Source organism: Elaeis guineensis, chromosome 6, assembly GCF_000442705.2.
Source record: "Elaeis guineensis isolate ETL-2024a chromosome 6, EG11, whole genome shotgun sequence".
Taxonomy (NCBI): Eukaryota; Viridiplantae; Streptophyta; class Magnoliopsida; order Arecales; family Arecaceae; genus Elaeis; species Elaeis guineensis.
The window spans coordinates 116,831,143-116,849,980 of NC_025998.2; the positions used below are offsets into that span (position 1 = coordinate 116,831,143).

Below are 18,838 nucleotides of genomic sequence, written 5' to 3' on the forward strand. Positions count from 1 at the left end.
CAGAACCTACATGAATATGGTTACCGTATAATTCATCTCTTTTGACCCCTGTGTTTAGGACGACTCAGGATTATACTGTCAACCCTGATGAGATCATCCGAATCGTGCTCAACTCAATTAGTCCTGTGACTCCTCACTAGGACTACCCTGGCCAAGATTTTGCTAAATTAAAATACGACTGTACACAGCTCCTAAACTGGAGTGGTCAATCCCATCTTGACACACGCACCGACAAGTCAAGTACTCGACTACACCCAGCAGCCTTCCGTCACTGAATTAGAAATTCAGGTAGTCCAGTGCCTAAGTGCAGTGAGTTGCTTGCAAGTCACCGTGGCGGTTTCAGGTCGGAGGGACATTTATACCCATATCCCATCGGAGCAAATCTTGATAGCAGAAATAGCTCCGGAGTCGGTCACGTTCAGTGCAGATGTACCATTACATCTCACCTGTATGCCATACCAGTGTCTCTACACTCCTTGGTTATGAGGACAACCAACCCATATGGCACACAACGACCTATGCTCGATAAACATTGTCGTCCTTGGTAACAACGTATCATTTGATCGCGAACAGGTTTAGAGACTAAGCGACAAATCCTCCTTTGTCGAGTCTAAATAGTCCTAAGGACTTCACCACAACACAGGAGTTCATTAGAAGATGAAACATTTGTGATGAAAAAATGCTAAAATAACTTTTATTTATTTATAATTCATGTACTAATACAAAAGGAGCACAACCGTCAACAGGCTGATGATTGGCTTTGGGACACTATTTCCAACAAAATGACACATCATAAATCTTCAAAAAAAAATTTCAAAAGCAATAATGCGGGCACGTCTAAGAGGAAATTGGATCAGCAGTTCAACTACTAAGATAATTACTCCCTTCGCTCGAAGCCTAAAGGCCACTTTGAACTCAAGAGTGGAGAGCATATGTTGTGAGAGAGATTTGCCAACTGGGATCAATTCTTCATTAAGATGCACCCAATAAGATGTGTTGAGGCCACACCAACCATGAACTCAGGGACCACCAAATGGGCAGCCATGTTGATGAAGCTTGCGCCTGACATCTATGACTAACAAACCTCAATAGAAAAAAGGTAGAAGAGATTCCTCCTACGATGAAGGCCAGAACATGATCTAATGACTTATAGAACTAGGCCTAATAAACTCACAGATTCTGGTTAGCGGCCTACAGGCTCGACCTCCATATAAAAAAAAGGTATGAAGGGGATCCTTAGATAAGAAAAAGGCAAGCAATAAAGAAAGTAAAAGTACTGAGGGGCTTTCACTCTGTTCTTACAATCTTTTTCTTTACTATTCTTCAAACTCTAACTAACTTAAACATTGGATGGTCTTCCATTGGAACACCCTGACGAGTGTGGATTTTTTTAGCAGATATCCTGCAGCATCGCAGATCTCGAATGATGTCCAGCTCTAGTCACATCAGTACCTCATCAGAGCCTTGCGGCAATTGATATAAATATAGATATAAGTTGGATAGCTAAACTTTAAAACTATAAAATCAAAGATATTACTAAGTTGTTCATAAATCATATTAATAACATGTTAATATAATTAGATATTTTTTTAAAAAATTTATAAATGCTATATAAATTAAATAAGATTACAAGTGGATATGGATATGGATATTAGCCATCGGATGTTTAAATTTTTATGTATATTCGGATAGATTTGGATACGAAAATGAATCAAGATAGATATTATCTCATCTTCTTTCACTCATATAAATTAGAGAGAATGTTAAATAATTCTGGTCAATAACTCATCAAACAAATTTGTGGGCGTGGTATTCATTTATGAGACCATTTGATTGTTCAACGCAGTCTGTGCTCTCGGTTCTATGTGATCGAGGCGATCACGACGATAATCAAATGCCCCTCCCCAAGGTCGTTCCGCCGCACCATACACCAGAGATCCAACGGTTGTGATGAAGGATCCAGGATCGAACGGGCAGGTGGGCCACCGACATCGTGCGACCCCGGTCAGCCGGCAGGGCTTCTTCCGACCGCTCGCGCGGCCGCTCCCCTGCTGCCCCACCTGCCAACCATGCCATTAGTGGTCGCCAGCGCCTCCCCTTCTCTGCCCGTACCAGTGTCCGGGCATCCCGGAAATCATGCCCCGCAAGAGATCCCATTATTTTAAACGAATGGTCCAGATGATGCCCCAAAGGTACCCCCTCGCCCTCCTCTCCCCTAAATCAATGAGCTGTTACGAGACCCAACGATTGTACCAAACCACTTTCATCTGCACGTGTTATACGATTATTGGTAACGTTAATATCCATAATTGGAACAATTAGTTCGTGCCATTTGGCAGGGAACCTTCTAGCACTTGGGTGGGCGTCGTAGCTTTACGCTTCCCCCAGAAAGAAAAAAAAAATATTTGTGCTCTTTGTAATTAATATATTTTTATTTTTTAAAGCACGACATCGAGGCGGATAAAATGTTGAGAGGGGAAGTACGCTCCTAGAGAGAGGGAGCGATCCGTTTTGAAGATATCCACGCTCGCGGCTAGAGCGTGGAGAAAGAGAGGAAACGGGTTTCAGGTATGGAACGAGTGAAGAAAGTTTTTTCTCGCTTTTGAATTTAAACCCTCGCTTTGGAATCTAAGGTTTGTTTGTATCTCTGCGATCTAGCATGTCGTGTCGTATAATTTCTTCGTTGATCTTAAATCTTCTCGATTCCAGGGTATTTTTCTTAGGATTAATTGGGTACAATTCGATCGCGTTGGAAACCCTAATTTTTCTGTTTTGGCGTCTGCGGTCACGTAGGGTTTGTTAATACGTTCTTTCGCGGAGGTTTCGAATTTTTTCCCTGTTGCGTTGCATCATTTCTGTTCTTTTTTAACTATAATTTGCTCTTCTTCTTTTTCCTTTTACTGGATAGGCTTTGTTTCCTTTTTTTTTTTTCTTTCCTTTGTTTTAGCGGTTCTTTAGACGTTTGATGCTGTTTGATCGACGCTTTGGTTGTCTGTGTTTGGTGCCAATTTAGGTGCATGGCTGTAGATTCCTTATTTTAGGACATGGACTATATTTTAATGAATTTATAGGAATAAATTTCTGAATATTTCCATGGATATCTGATTAGATATTAGCGTAATCTAAAATTACGGGCATCAACCTTTTGTACAAATTGTGACTTCATAGACCATAGTGGACACGGACGGCTGCTGCGTTAGGAGGAAAAATAAAGAAAGAAGAAAGAATAGAGCGGCATCGTGGATATGGAACGGATCTTGAGCAGGGAAGGGAAAAGCAAAATGCGGAAACGGCAAAAGTCGTTTCAGAAAATGCCAGTTTTAACTTTCAAGAAAGATTATGGCCTCCAGGATGCCATCTTTGATGCTTGAATGATGTTCAAGCTCGGCATCTTAAATACTACGCGTTGAGGTTAGAAGAATGTGGCATGTTGCTGTGATCTGGGTCCAAGATTTGATGAATTTTGAGATGCTTAGGTAGGAAGTGATTGATATGGCAATATCTCATAGGGTATATGTTAACCTGGGAGTACTTCATTTTGTTGACCAGGGTCATTCTTTAATTATTAGCTTCTGACGTACTATCTATAGGTAGAAGACCTACTGCCACGGTTTTGCAATGACGTATGTTTAGGATAAGACATATGTATAAGTTGATAGATGCCATTACTTTTAGCAGAAAAATGTGATCATGCCATCGGTGAGCGATAAAAGGCTATCTCCCACATACGTAGGCCTAGGCAAATCGAAAAGAGCTATGAATTCCTATTGTGGATATCGTAATCAACTCAATTCTGGAGGCATTGGATGGAAACTCTAGTATTATGTTGCTATACAATCCATTGCAGGCCTAGGTTGTTCATAAGTTATTCAATTTGAAACTGCTGAGAGAGCAGTTAAATTGGAGTTCATACCAGAAGGATCCTATGAGATCAATACTGTAACTTAAGAAAATAACACTATGGCATGTAACATGCAATTATTCTGGTATATCTTCTTTGACAGGTAGAATATGCATTTTTTTCTTTTAGCCCAGTATTTTAAAATGCATGGTGCATGAGGCTGCATATGTTCCTGCATATGCAGATGTGGTCCCTCGACTGCACTGTGTCCTTATATGCAGTTATAATATGCAGTCCTAGTGCACATGGGCCGAAAGAGAATCGACTTAGTCCTTGTGCAGCTTGCTTAGGATTGTGCAGCGGCATATGCAACTCACCTGGCATTTAGGGCCTTATATTGCGGCCCACTCTAATTTAATGCTGTGCAGATTTATCGAATTAAAACTAATGGTTAGGTTTGATGCAGTCCCTTGACTTCCTGCACCAAAGCTGCCTTAAATCTATACATTTGTGAATTATATTTATGTTGACAATTTACTTAAGCTTTGCCTCCTCCTTTACACTGGATGAAAGTTTGTGAGATGATGGATTTTCAGGGTCTTAGTTCTTGAAAACATATGAATTAATGAAAGAAGATGACACATGGTGAACTTTAGTACATGACTCATCGGAGAGTTTCTTTCTTTTATTACTGCTCAACCTTGCTGACGGCATTTACCAAGCCGTGCTAGTTGTGACAGCTTAATTCAGTTTTCTCTTTGTTGAAGATGAAGGCTTTCTGGGGTTGTGTATGTGAAGTTAAAACCTAAATATGTTATCTCTGATGGGAACTAAATTTCTTAGCATTTTTCTGTTGTAAGTTATGAAATATAAGAATATAACACTGCTGATGTTGCTTTATGGACATTACATGATAAAATGAAATATACAAATGAATTGTATGATGCTATCACGTACTGCTTTAGCAGTTTATACTTGTGCTGGATAGATTGCTCATCACTAGTTTTTCTTTTGGTTTTTTTTTTTAATGTGTGTTTCCAATTTCTTGGATCAGTAGCAGCAATTAAAATTTATAAGAGATATTAGTTTGTTGGTAGAGGGGAAAGTAGACAAACCCTGCAGCAATGTGGTTATGAATTATTGAATTAAATACCCATTTTTTGTTTCACACAGTAAAGTATATGGGCAAGATCAAAACATTTTCAACTTTCTATCTTTATTCTAAACTAGCAACGAAGCCGTGCTACACTACGATTTTTTAATAGATTTAAAAGAAAAAAGGAGAGGCATTCAGTCGTTAGATAATATAAAGAGGGCACACACATATCCTGATATATAAAAAATGGAAAAAATAACATCCAAAAAAGGCAGAAGGTAGGGCCTAGGAGTGTTTGGCATGAGACTTGCATCCCGATCTCCAGGGATGCGCGACCTGGGAGTTCGACTTTGGAGCTTGGCATCTAGAGACTCGCATCTCGATCTTTAGGGATGCACGACCCAAGAGCTCGGAATAACTCTAGTTAGCCTCTAGAGACTTGCATCCTGATCTCCAGGGATGTGCGGTCTTGGAGTTAGGCATAGGAGCTCGGCCTTTAAGGACTCGCATTCCGATCTTTAGCGATGCATGGCTTGGGAGCTTGGCCTAGGAGCTCGGAATAGCTTTGATTGGCTTCTCGAGACTCATGTCCCGATCTGCAAGGGTGTGCAACTTGGAAGCTTGGCCTGAGAGCTCGACATAGGAGCTCGACCTCTAGGGCATCTCTGTGTGTTTTTCAGTAGTTGTCACATGGTGAGAACTGGTTGGCCAAGGTGAGTCCATGATTTGTTTATGGTATGCTCTGATTGATTGATTTTGCCATACTGGCTGTGATCGATTTTGGGATGTATCACTTGCCCCTCACTTTCGAGGGGAGCTTGGCATGTCTCCAATCAATGTTTTTCACAGACTTGTATCCTGCATGCATGATGCTTGTATCTCGGATGGCATGGAAGGGTGGACTTCACGGACTTACATCTTGATCTCCAGTGATGCACAGCTTAAAAGCTCTATCTGGGAGCTTGGAATGGCTCTAGTCGACCTCTATGGACTCGCATCCTGATCTCTAGTAAAGTGCAACCTGAGAGCTATATTTGGGAGCTCAAAATGGCTTTGGTTGGCCTCTAGAGATTTGCATCCTAATTTTCAAGGATGCGTGGCTTGAGAGCTCGATATGTTTCTGATCGGTGCTTCAGGGACTAGCATATTGCATGCACAGTGCTCGCATCTTGGATGGCATGGAACAGCAGTCTTTAAGGACATGCATTCCGATCTCCAGGGATGCGTGGCCTTAGAGCTTGATCAGGGAGCTCGAAATGGCTCTAATTGGCCTCTAAGGACTCGCATCTTGAACTCCAGGGATGCCTGGCCTAAGAGCTTGGTATGGGAGCTTGGCTTCTAAGGACTCGTGTCCCAATCTCCGAGGATGCGCTATCTGGGAGCTCAGCCTGAGTGCTAGGCATGGAACTCACGTCCCAATCTCTAGGGATGCGTAACTTGGGAGCTCGACTTGGGATCTTGACATCTTGAGACTCGCATCCCGATTTCCAAGGATGCACAACATCGGAGCTCTGCCTGGGAGCTTAAAATGGCTTTAGTCGGCCTTCAGAGACTTGCATCCCGATCTCCAATGATGTGTGGCTTGAGAGCTCGGCCTGATAGCTCGACATGGAAGTTCAGCCTCCAAGGACTCATGTCCCGATCTCCAAGGATGCATGACCTTTAAGCTCCTTCAAGTAGGGTTAGAATTGGGCTCGAGCTAGCCCGAGGCCCATCGGGCCAGGCCAATGTCAGGCCGGACTTGGGCCTAAATATAGGATCCATTTGTATTTTGGGTTGGACTCGGGTATACCTTTGGCCCGGACCCGAGCCCAAGCCCAAATTCAAAAGGCCCAAACCCTCACATGCACTTCGCTTCTCCCTCTTCTCTTTTCCTCTTCAAAGCCTTAGCTCTCACTCCCATTAGAGAACAAAAAAAAAAGGATCGTGACTCTCCAAACCCAAAACCCTCCCAATCCCTCCTATCTCCCTCGGCTCCTTTTTCTTCTCCGATTTCAATCCCCAATCTTTAACCCCAAGAAATAATCTTTCTTCTACTCCTCCCCTTTCATAAAACCCAACTAAAAGCCCGATTCTACTCTTCCTTTTGATCTCTTTCTTGTTCCCTTTCTTCGATTCTATTGGTTTCTACTACTCCCTTTTCTTAAAACCCGATTATTCCTTTCATTTTGATCTCTTTTTCTTCCCTTTTCTTCAATTGTGTTGATTTGTACTTGCCCTTGTTGTGGAGTGATCCAAGACATGGGTTTTGCTCCTTTGGAAGTCCAATTTGATGTCAAATTTTTTGTTTTGTTCCAATGTCTGTACTCACTCTAGATCAGTATCTCTCCCAATCCCTCCTCCCTTGCTTTCGGAGTTGAGAGGATGAGGGCGACGAGGAGTAGTAAGGGGCAAGGAAGAGCATGTACTTGTTTGACAAGCCCCAATCGATCGATTACCATAAAGAACACAACCACGACATGATGATCTGAGTCGTCGGCAATGGCAGGCTGCCACTGCCCCAGCAACAAATGATCCTAGCTGAACGCAATGGAGAGGACCACGAGGTGAAGACGCCCAAGAAGCGGGCTGAGACCTGGGTCGAGGAGGAGATGCGGAGCCTCATAAGCCTCTTGCAGGAGATTGATGGGCCCGATTGGGTTTGGGCAGGGCTTGAGCTTAGGCCGGGCTTGGGCCTGAGCTTTTCAAAAATTTTTGGGCTTAAGCCCGGCCCAAGATCCGAAAAAAATTTCAGGCTGGGCTCGGGCAGGGGTGTAGTCCGACCCGGCCCGGCCCCCTTCCAACCCTACCTCCAGGGATGTGGGGCTTGATAGCTTAGCATAAGGTGCATCTCGATCTCCAGGAATGCATGACTCGGGAGCTTGATCTGGGAGCTTGGCATGTCAAGACTCATGTCCCAATCTCTAGGGATGTGCGATCCGGAAGCTCCACTTAGGTGCTCGAAATGGCTCTGGTCAGTCTCTAGAGACTTGTGTTCTAATCTCCAGGGATGTGCAGCTTGAGAGCTGGCTTGATAGCTCGGCAAGGAGCTCGGCCTCCATGGATTGTATCCTGGTCTTCAGTGTTGTGTGGCCTGGAAGCTCAAAATGGCTTTGGTCGGCCTCCACGGGCCAGGAGCTCTAAATGATTTTGGTCGCCCTCCAGGAACTTGCATCCCAGTCTCCAAGGATGCATGGCGTAGGAGTTGGACCTGAGAGCTCATCATGGCTTTAAGGATGTGCAGCCTAAGAGCTCTTAGGGATATGCATCTCAATCTCTAGGGATGCACGGCTAAGAGCTCGGCTATGGAGCTTGAAATGGTTTTAGTCGGCCTCCAGGGACTCACATCCTGATTTCTAGGGATGCACGGCCTAGGAGCTTGGCACGAGAGCTCAATATGGGAGCTTGATCTTCAAGGACTCATGTCCTGATTTCTATTGATGTTTTACCGGGGAGCTTGGCTTGGGAGTGCTGGGCATAGAACTCGCATCCCAATCTCCAGGGATGCTCGATCGAAGAGCTCAACTTGAGAGCTCAGCATCTTGAGACTTATGTCTCGATCTCTAGGGATGCATGACCTAGGAGCTTGGAATGGCTCTGGTCAGCCTCTGAGGATCGGGTCCCAATCTCCAGAGATGTGCGGCCTGGGAGCTCGGTCTGATAGCTCGGTATGGGAGCTTAGCCTCCAAGAACTCCCGTCCTAATCTCCAGGGATGCACGACCAGAGAGCTTGGCCTCTTGACTGCATATTACCCCGAATCACATAAAAAAATCCTAAAACCACCCTAAATAGTTGTTTAATTTTTTTATATAATGCTTGGGTACATGTCATTCTAGATCACATTAAAAAAAACCTAAAGGCCCCCGCCCCCCCCACATATATATATATACATATATATATATATATGTATGTATGTATATATATGTGTATATATGTATGTATGTACGTGTGTATATATATATGTATAGGTGTATATATAATATATACATATATAAATCAAGAAAAAATTGGGGATAAGGTACTTGCACCACTGTCCGAACCCATATCGCTATCAAAATTAATCATTTTTTTCCTCTTTCAAAGTCAATCTAGATAAGAGAGGGGAGTAGTTTTGAATCTCAGAGGCATTCGTACGCATATGCAGATGATCAACTTCCCATCCACATTGTAGCTCTCTTTTTCAAAAAGAGAAGTCGTGGTAGAGGATTGCTGTCTCTTTTGACAACAACCCCCACATGCATGCTTCTGAACGAAAAGGGTAGATGGAAAAACATTAAGGATAGTTGGGAACTTGCGGTTAGGGTCAGTGCTTCTTGCTCAAATTCAGAGCAAGCGCCCCCCACTGACCAAGAAATAGGTGGGAAAGCTGGATGTCAAAGGATGATTCTGTTAAGAATGGATCCATGTGTTGGGTTTCGGCCACGCAGCGGAAAGTGATTTTCAAAAATTTTAAAATCATACAAATCAGTAGTTATATCACATAAAACTATCGAGCCGAAATTCAAATCCTAGAATCACCGTGCCGATATCGATCAAAGTGAAAACAAGCATGCATAGAGATAGAATTTTATACTTTCATGAAAATGAAAAAGTGGCACGTTGGTGTTCTCCACGAGACTCCAAGGTAGAAGTCCTCCAACAGTGATCCACATGGAAGTTGGCCAAGGTCCTTCCCAATCGGTGTGTTGCCGCAACCTTGTCTTCTCAAGAACACTGCCGGCTTCGAACTTGCGTCACGATCGCACCAAAGTCCAGTTACTTTCGATCTTACCACCAGAATGATACCAAGAAGATACTCTTCAGATGTCACACAACCTAGGATTTGATTTTTGGCTCTAACACATGAAAAAATCAAATCCTAGGACACTCAAGCAACACTGCTGAAAATCTCACCACCCTTCTTACAACTTTGCCACTCTAATTTTTTTTCTTTTTTCTCAGAATTTTTTCAAAATTTTTTTTATGTTTACCACGTCCCTTCTCTCTGATTTTAGCCATAAATCTCAGCAGAAAATCATGTGGGGTGTCCCCTATAAATAGGGGACCAAAGGACGTCACATGGGATGAAGGGGTGCCAACCTTTGGTGCTCCAACTTCCCACGTGCCAAATAAATTCACCGAGTGAATTTTTGGCGTTCCTGATACTTGCAGCAGAAGAACTCTTCCTTCTCTGTGTACTATAAAAAAATCAATTAATTTTGGCGTCAAAACATAGGAGATCTGGTTGGAAAATTATGGCAACACGTAAAAATTAAGAGCCTTTTTTAAGGACTCTTCCTTTCACACGCCAAAAATAAAGGGGGTGGCACTAATTTTATGAGTGGGTTCTGGTGGGCGCAGAGGAGTCCTTCCTCACTTGAAACTGGTTCAAGTTGGATAAGGATCCAATCCAAATTGACCCAATTCCATTAGGTCAAAGACAACTGGTCTAGGTTAGCTCAAATAATTTGATCTAAACCAATTTAGGAACTTGGGTTAATACAATGTGCTAGCATATCAAATTAACCCATAGAATTTATATTAAACTCTAATTAAATCAGACTAAGGCCAAATCTCAAAGTGTGTGACCCATTGGGTTCCAAATCTAGCCAGCAGTAGATCAAGACTTTCGATGTAATCCTAATCCGATGAGATTAGGTCATCCGAAGAGTCCCAATCAACTTAGACTCTTCCAAATTGACTCCAGAATTAAACTCTTTTAATTCTGATGAATTTACAAATCAAGATTGACGTCTAGCAACGTGTCATGACTATCCGGAAGATTTGAAATTTTGATGAAAAATTATCAAAATATCCTTCAGTGGCAAGTTTTCGTGTAATTCAATCATTCAGTCAAACAACATCTCAGATGAGCTGTGGGTATGAAAATATGTCAAACCCAATCACTTATCATTATGTATCTCAATCAAAAGGCGATGATTCAGTTGATGATACATTAGAAAATTTTTTCTAATTATCATCCTGCTTTGGTCAAAGACTTCTAGAATCACCGTTATATGAGATCACATAGGATGTTTGCTCTCTTTATTAGGAGTGACTGATCGCTTATTAGTCACTCACAACCTTCATGCACACTTCACCATATCCAGAACACCTCACACAAAGATCAAAGAACCAAGTTAGGTAGTGAACCAAAATATGAATCTATGTACACAAGGTACCATGGTGACCTCAGGTCTAAAGATCACATACACAACTCCCACTAGAGAAACATCAGTTGACATGTAAATAAGACTCCATCTGATATTCTCTCGTAGGTCAATTCAGTGAACTCATTCTCTAATGAGCACCCATATCATTGTATTAGTGTCACCACACAAGTGGTTGTGAGATCAACCACCTTCATTTCTGAGCATACATAGGACATGCCAGTCTTTCTGGTATCATTGATCTTCGACTCAATGTACCAATGATTAGGAATGTTTTAGGTTAGGACTATCAAAGAATTAGATCTCACTGGCGTGATCTCATCACGGCCCTAAAATCATTGTCCAAACTTATGGGGTTCATTATAATTTTAAAATAAATAAGATGCAGCATATAATGAAACAAAAATATCTTATTTTATTAATCATAAATGTCAATTACATGAGTCTAGAAGATAAATTATAATAAACACCCTATCACATGCTATATGCGATTGGCTTGTAGGACATTATTCTTTCAATCTCCCACTTGCACTTAAAGCCAATCGTCCCTATACTTGATACTCATGCTATCAAGATGGCGGTCAAACTGGTGCATTGACAAGGTTTTAGTGAACGGATCCGCTATATTATTCTTGGTATCAACTCGCTCCACGATCACATCGCGTCTTTCGACTATCTCCCGAACGAGGTGGAACCGTCTTAGGATGTGCTTGAATTTATGGTGAGACCTTGGTTCTTTGGCTTGAGCAATTGTCCCAGTATTATCACAATAAAGGAGCATTGGTTGTTCAATCCCTGGAACCATACCAAACTCTGTGATAAATTTCTTCATCCAGACGGCTTCCTTAGCAGCCTCACTTGCAGCAATATACTCAGCCTCAGTGATTGAGTCAGCAACAGTTTGCTATTTGAAATTTTTCTAACTTACTGCACCACCATACAAGGTGAACACATATCCAGATATAGATTTGCTATTATCCGGATCAGATTGAAAACTAGAATCGGTATAATCTTCCAGTTTTAAATCAGATCTACCATATATCAAAAAAACATCTCGAGTCCTTCTCAAGTACTTGAGTATGTTTTTCACAGCTTTTCAATGATTTTCTCCGGGATCAGCCTGAAATCTGCTGACAATGCCTAAGGCATAAGCAACATCAGGTCTGGTATATAACATAGCATAAATTATTGATCCTACTGCCGAAGCATAAAGAATAGAACTCATTCTATTTCTCTCTTCAGATGTCTTAGGAGATATTTTCTTAGAGAGTTGTATGCCATGACTTATGGGCAATTAACCTCTTTTATTTTCCTTCATGTTGAACCTCTTCAACACAAAGTCAATGTATTTAGACTGGGATAAGCCTAGCATCCTTTTCGATCTATCCCTATAGATCTCAATACTAAGTATATAGGATGCCTCATCCAAATCTTTCATAAAAAATTTTTGTAATAGCCAAGTTTTGATCGATTGCAACATTGGGATATCATTCTCAATGAGCAGTATGTCGTCCACATACATAATCAAAAAGACAATAGCATTCTCACTATTCTTCTTGTACACACAAGGTTCATCCACATTTTTGATGAAGCCAAACAATTTGACTGTCTCATCAAAACAGATGTTCCAGCTCCTCGATGCTTTAATCCATAAATGGATCTATTGAGCTTGCATATCTGATTTGCTCTCCCATTTGAGACAAATTCCTATGGCTGAGTCATATAAACTTCTTCCTTAAGGTTTTCATTGAGGAAGACAGTCTTGACATCCATCTGTCAGATCTCATAGTCATAGTATGCTGTTATAGCAAGCATTATCCGAATAAACTTGAGCATGGCTACCGGCAAAAAGTTTTTTCACAATCAACACCTTATTTTTGTCTGAAATTTTTTGCCATCAGTCTAGCTTTATAGGTTTCTACCTGACCATCTGCTCCAATCTTCTTTTTAAAGACCCATTTGCAACCTTTTGGGGTCACACCCTCAGGTGCATCAACCAAAGTTCATACTTGATTATCATACATGGAGTCCATTTCGGATTTCATGGCATTGAGCCACTTGTCAGAGTCACTACTCATGACAGCTTCCGAATAGGTCGTGGGATCATCATTCTCAATGATATGGATTGTATTGTCATTCTCAATGATAAACCCATACTTAAGTGGTACATTACGCATTCTACTCGACCTTCGGAGAGGAGGTTTGTGTAGTGGCTGTACCTCAACAATAGGCACATCTGGTTGCGAACCATTTGGTGAGTCCTGGATGGATTGTAGGTTTTGAACTTTCTCAAGTTCAACAGACCTCCCACTGCCTCCTTCTTGGATAAACTCTTTCTCCAAAAAAACGGCATGCCTACCAACAAATACCTTTTATTTAGTAGGATTATAGAAGTAGTATCCTATACTCTCTTTGGGATAACCTACAAATCTGTATATTTCTGATCTAGCATCCAGCTTATGTCCATCAACATTTTTCACATAAGCTGGGCAATTCCAAATCTTAAGATGCTTAAGATTAGATCTTTTCCCTTCTCATATTTTATATGGAGTGCTAGAAACAGATTTCGAAGGCATTTTATTTAAGATATATGCTGCAGTCTCGAGGGCATATCTCCAAAAAGATATCGGAAGATCCGTGAAACACATCATGGACCGCACCATATCTAATAAGGTGCGATTCTTCCTTTCTGCAATTTCATTTAATTGTGAAGTATAAGGAGATGTCCATTGAGAGAGTATTCTATTTTGTTTTAAATAATCGAGGAACTCACTGGATAAGTATTCTCTTCCTCGATCCGATCGAAAAATTTTAATACTTTTATCAGTTTATTTCTCGATCATTCTTTGATACTCTTTAAATTTGTCAAAGGCTTTGGATTTGTATTTCATCAAATACACATATCCAAATCTAGACCTATCATCAGTAAACGTGATGAAGTAAGAGTATCCACCTCTGACTTGAGTCGACATCGGACCGCATACATCAGTATGTACAAGGTCCAAAATGTCACTTGTTTTTTCTCCATGTTCGGTAAATGGAGTCTTGGTCATTTTATCCATGAGGCAAGATTCACAAGTTCCATATGATTTATAATCATAAGGATCAAAGAAATTATCTTTGTATAACTTGTTAATCCTGGACTCATTTATGTAGCTAAGTCGACAGTGCCAGAGGTATGTGACATTCACATCCTCTCTTTTCCTTTTCTTCATATTATCAACATGAAGCACATGATCATTAAGTGAAAAAAATAAAAGATCATTATTAATAAAAGCACTTTCATAATATTCATTAGAAAAATATATAGAACAATCATTGTTCTTTACAATTATTTCAAAACCTTGTTTCAATAACAATGGTACAGAAATAATATTTCTAACAATATCAGAAATATAATAACAGGTCTTCAGTTCTAAAATTTTTTTCGAAGGCAACTTCAAAACTCTGGTTTCTAGGGCTTCAGTCTGAATGGACGTTCCACTAGCGCCGAACAGCTCGAAGTCACTTTTATTCAGATTTCTTACTTCCTGTAGATCCTGCAACGATTTGCAAATGTGTGAATCACAAGCAGTATCCAATACCTAAGAATTTGACATTAAAGTACTTAATGATAAATTAGTTTGTATCATATACAAACCTTTAGCAACATTTGCTGATTTCATGGTTGCAAGGTACTCTTTGCAATTCCTCTTCCAATGGCCCTTCTTGCCATAGTGATAATAAGTACCTTTGGCGGAGACCTTCGCCTTCTTCTTGGAGATGCCAATCTTAGGGTTCATCTTTTTCTTAGAACCCTTCTTTGCCTTCTTCTTGCTGATTTTATCAATATAAAGGACTTGACCTTTTCATCTTTGAAATGACTCTCTACTATTTTCAGCATGTTCAGTGGTTTTGATTGGCTGATGTTCAGTTTATTCATATGATAATTAATAACAAACTGAGAAAAAGAGTCTGGAAGAGACTACAGGATCAAATCCTAGCTCAGTTCACCATCCATAGCAAAATCCAGCTGTCCTAGACAAGTGATCAAATCCATCATCTTAAGGACATGCGTTTGCATGGAGGTGCCTTCAGTCATGCGGATACGGAACAACTGCTTTGATATCTCATATCGAGCAGTTTGACTTTGTTCTCCGTATAACTCCTTAAGATTAAGAGAATAGAGGGAACGTCCATGTCCTCATGTTGCCTCTGAACTCGTTGCTCATAAAAGCAGGTATGATGTATTTGACAGTCACACTGTCATCTTTTCACATCTTATATGTGGCCTTTTCCTCCTCAGAAGCATCTTCCCAAGAGAATTTAGAGCAGGTGTATTCAGAATGTAGGAGACTTTCTCCTGAGTGAGAATAATTCTCAAGTTCCTTAACCAGTCGACATAGTTGGGTTTAGTCAACTTGTTTGCATCTAGGATACCTCTAAGTGAAAGTGAGAATGCCATGAGTGTAGTTAATCTACAATAACAAGAACACAACATAAGTGGATGACTCATGATGATATGCACAACTAGACTAGGATTTTTATCTAATTGTCTCTCATTATTTTATCGAACTTCATACCCCTCAAATATGAAAATCGAAAAACATACTAATGTTTCTTAGTGGGTTGAGATCTCTATTCCTCACAAACATCTTGTGGATAGCACAACAAGTATTCATGAGTTCAAAGTAGGTAACTCTTTACCAATTGTACCTCTACAATTCTCAACATCTTTCTTCTACCTCTAGATCACATATAGTCTTGTGGATAGCACAACAAACTATAGTGTTCTAGTTAAGTTGACCCTTCAATCCATATGGTCATACTTAAACAATACTGCCTTTGTGGATAGCACAACAAAGCAATACTATTCAAATATGCCATAAACATCAATATGTACTTGATCAACATCATTCATTTTTATAGTAAGCCTTGTGGATAGCACAACAACTCATAAGATTTGACATACTCTATCGATCAAGTTTGAAGGAAGGCCTTGTAATGTCTACATCACTTAATCAATCTAGTCCGAAATTCAACAAGGCCAAATTGACCAGTAAGTAGGTGGGAGGCTCCCCGTAGCTTTTCTAGACACCAACAGAGTTGGCCAGGCAGCATACAGATCTAATTATAAAATCACCATTTCACTTTCTCGACACCAATTGATCTTAAGAATTGACTTTTGATTAAAAAGTGAATCCCGACATTACAACTTAATATAATTAAACGAGGGACTTTAAACTGGTCTCGGCACATCCTAACTATAAGCATAAATGTACACTACAAATTATGCAAATTTGCATGCTTCAACTATTCATAATAGCAATCACATTATCATGTCAAAAATCATATAAGGGTCAATCGAAGTCATAACATATGACTAACAAATCATATAATATACAAACCTAATCTAATTAGGCATGCATAACACCTTATTTTCTATACATCGATTAAGCATCATGATACCATGATAATAAAAATTTAAATTATCATAAATTTATAATTTAATAATTAAATTTAGAATCATGGTTCACTAAAAGTCAAAAATAATTTTTGAGTTTGAAGAATCGATGCTAAAAATAATGCTACATTTTTGACAGGATATGAACAAGAACGATTCTATGCTACAAATTGTACTTGTTTGATCGAATCAGAAAGGTGGCTCTGATACCACTGTTGGGTTCGACCATGAGTAAAAATAATTTTCAAAAATTTTAAAATCATACAAATCAGTAGTTCTATCACATAAAACTACGAGCCAGAATTCAAACCTAGAATCATCTTGCCGATATCGATCAAAGCAAAAACAAGCATGCATAGGGATAGAATTTTATACTTTCACCAAAATAAAAAAGTGGCATTGGTGTTCTCCATGAGACTCTAAGTAGAAGTCCTCCAATGTGATCCACACGAAGTTGGCCAAGGTCCTTCCCAACTGGTGCGCTGCAGCCTTGTCTTTTCAAGAACACTGCGGCTTTGAACTTGCGTCACGATCGCCAAAGCCAGTTGCTTTCGATCTTGCCACCAAATACACCAAGAAAACTCTTCAGATGTCATACAACTAGATTTGATTTTTGGCTCCAACATATGGAAAAACCAAACCCTAGGGCACTTAAGCAATATTGTTGAAAATCTCACCATCCTTCTTGCAACTTTTGCCACTCAAATTTTCTTTTTTTTCTCAAATTTTTTTATATTTTACCACATCCCTTCTCTCTGATTTTAGCCAAAAATTCATAGGAAACCATGTGGGGCATCCCTATAAATAGGGGACCAAGGGACGTCACATGGATGAAGGGCGCCAACCTTTGGCACTCCAACTTCCCATGCATCAAATAAATTCACCAAGTAATTTTTGGCATTCTAGATATTGTAGCAGAAGGATCTTCCTTCTCTATGTGCCATAAAAAATTCAATTAATTTTGGCATCAAAACATAGGAGATTTGTTGGAAATTATGGCAATGCGTAAAAATTAAGAGCCTTCTTTAAGAAGACTCTTCCTTTCACATGCCAAAAATAAAGGGGGCGGCATTAATTTTATGGTGGGTTTGGTGGGCAGAGAGATCCTCCACTTGAAACTTTCTAAGTTGGATAAGGATCCAATCAAATTGACCCAATCCATTAGGTCAAAGGCAACTGGTCTAGGTTAGCTCAAACAATTTGATCTAAACCAATTTGAAATTGGTTAATACAATGTGCTAGCATATCAAATTAACCATAAATTTATATTAAACTCTAATTAGATCATACAAGCAAATCTCAAAGTGTGTGACCCATTGGGTTTCAAATCTAGCCAACAGTGGATCAAGATTTCGACGTAATCCTAATCCGATGAGATTAGGTCACCGAAGAGTCCAATCAACTTGGACTCTTCAAATTGACTTAGAATTAAACTCTTTTAATTTGACGAATCCACAAGTCAAGATTGATGTCTAGCAAATGTCATGACTATCCGAAAGATTTAAAATTTGATAAAAAATTATCAAAATATCCTTCAGTGGCAAGTTCTGTAATTTAATCTTTCAGTCAAACAATATCCAGATGAGCTGTGGATGAAATATGTCAAACCAATCATTATCATTATGTATCTCGATCAAAGGATGATTCAGTTGATGATACATTAAAATTTTTTCTAATTATCATCCTGCTTTGGCAAAGACTTTCGAATCACATCCTATGAGATCACATAGGATGTTCGTTCCCCTTATTAGGAGTGACTGATCCCTTATTGTCACTCACAACTTCATGCACTCTTCACCATATCCAGAACACCCCACACAAGGATCAAAGAATCAAGTTAGGTAGTGAACCAAAAATGGATCAAGTACAAGGTACCATGGTGACCTCAGGTCTAAGGATCACATACCAACTCCACTAGAGAAAATCAGTTGATATGTAAATAAGACTCCATCTGATATTCTCTTGCAGGTCAATTCAGTGAACTCATTCTCTAATGAGCACCATATCCTTGTATTAGTGTCACCACACAAGTGGTTGTGAGATCAACCACCCTCATTTCTGAGCATACATAGGAATGTCAGTCTTTCCGGTATCATGATCTCCGACTCAATGTACCAATGACTAGAAATGTTTTAGGTTAGGGCTATCAAGAATTAGGTCTCACTGACGTGATCTCATCACGGTCCTAAAACATTGCCAACCTATGGGTTCATTATAATCTTAAAATAAATAAGATGCAGCATATAATGAAACAAAAATACTTATTTTATTAATCATAAATGTCAATTATATGAGTCTGAAGATAAATTAAATAAACATCCTATCGCAT

General features: G+C 40.0%; 1 protein-coding gene across 2 annotated transcripts in view; it reads left to right on the top strand.

Moving 5' to 3' along the window:
* Nucleotides 1-2,409: 2,409 nt before the first annotated feature.
* LOC105046707 (nuclear transcription factor Y subunit A-7) overlaps nt 2,410-18,838 on the top strand; it is a 36,831-nt gene continuing 20,402 nt past the window's right edge. For both annotated transcript variants that reach the window (XM_010925372.4, XM_010925373.4), the window contains exon 1: nt 2,410-2,568. The gene's annotated coding sequence lies outside the window, so the exon portion shown is untranslated. The remainder of the gene's footprint in view (nt 2,569-18,838) is intronic.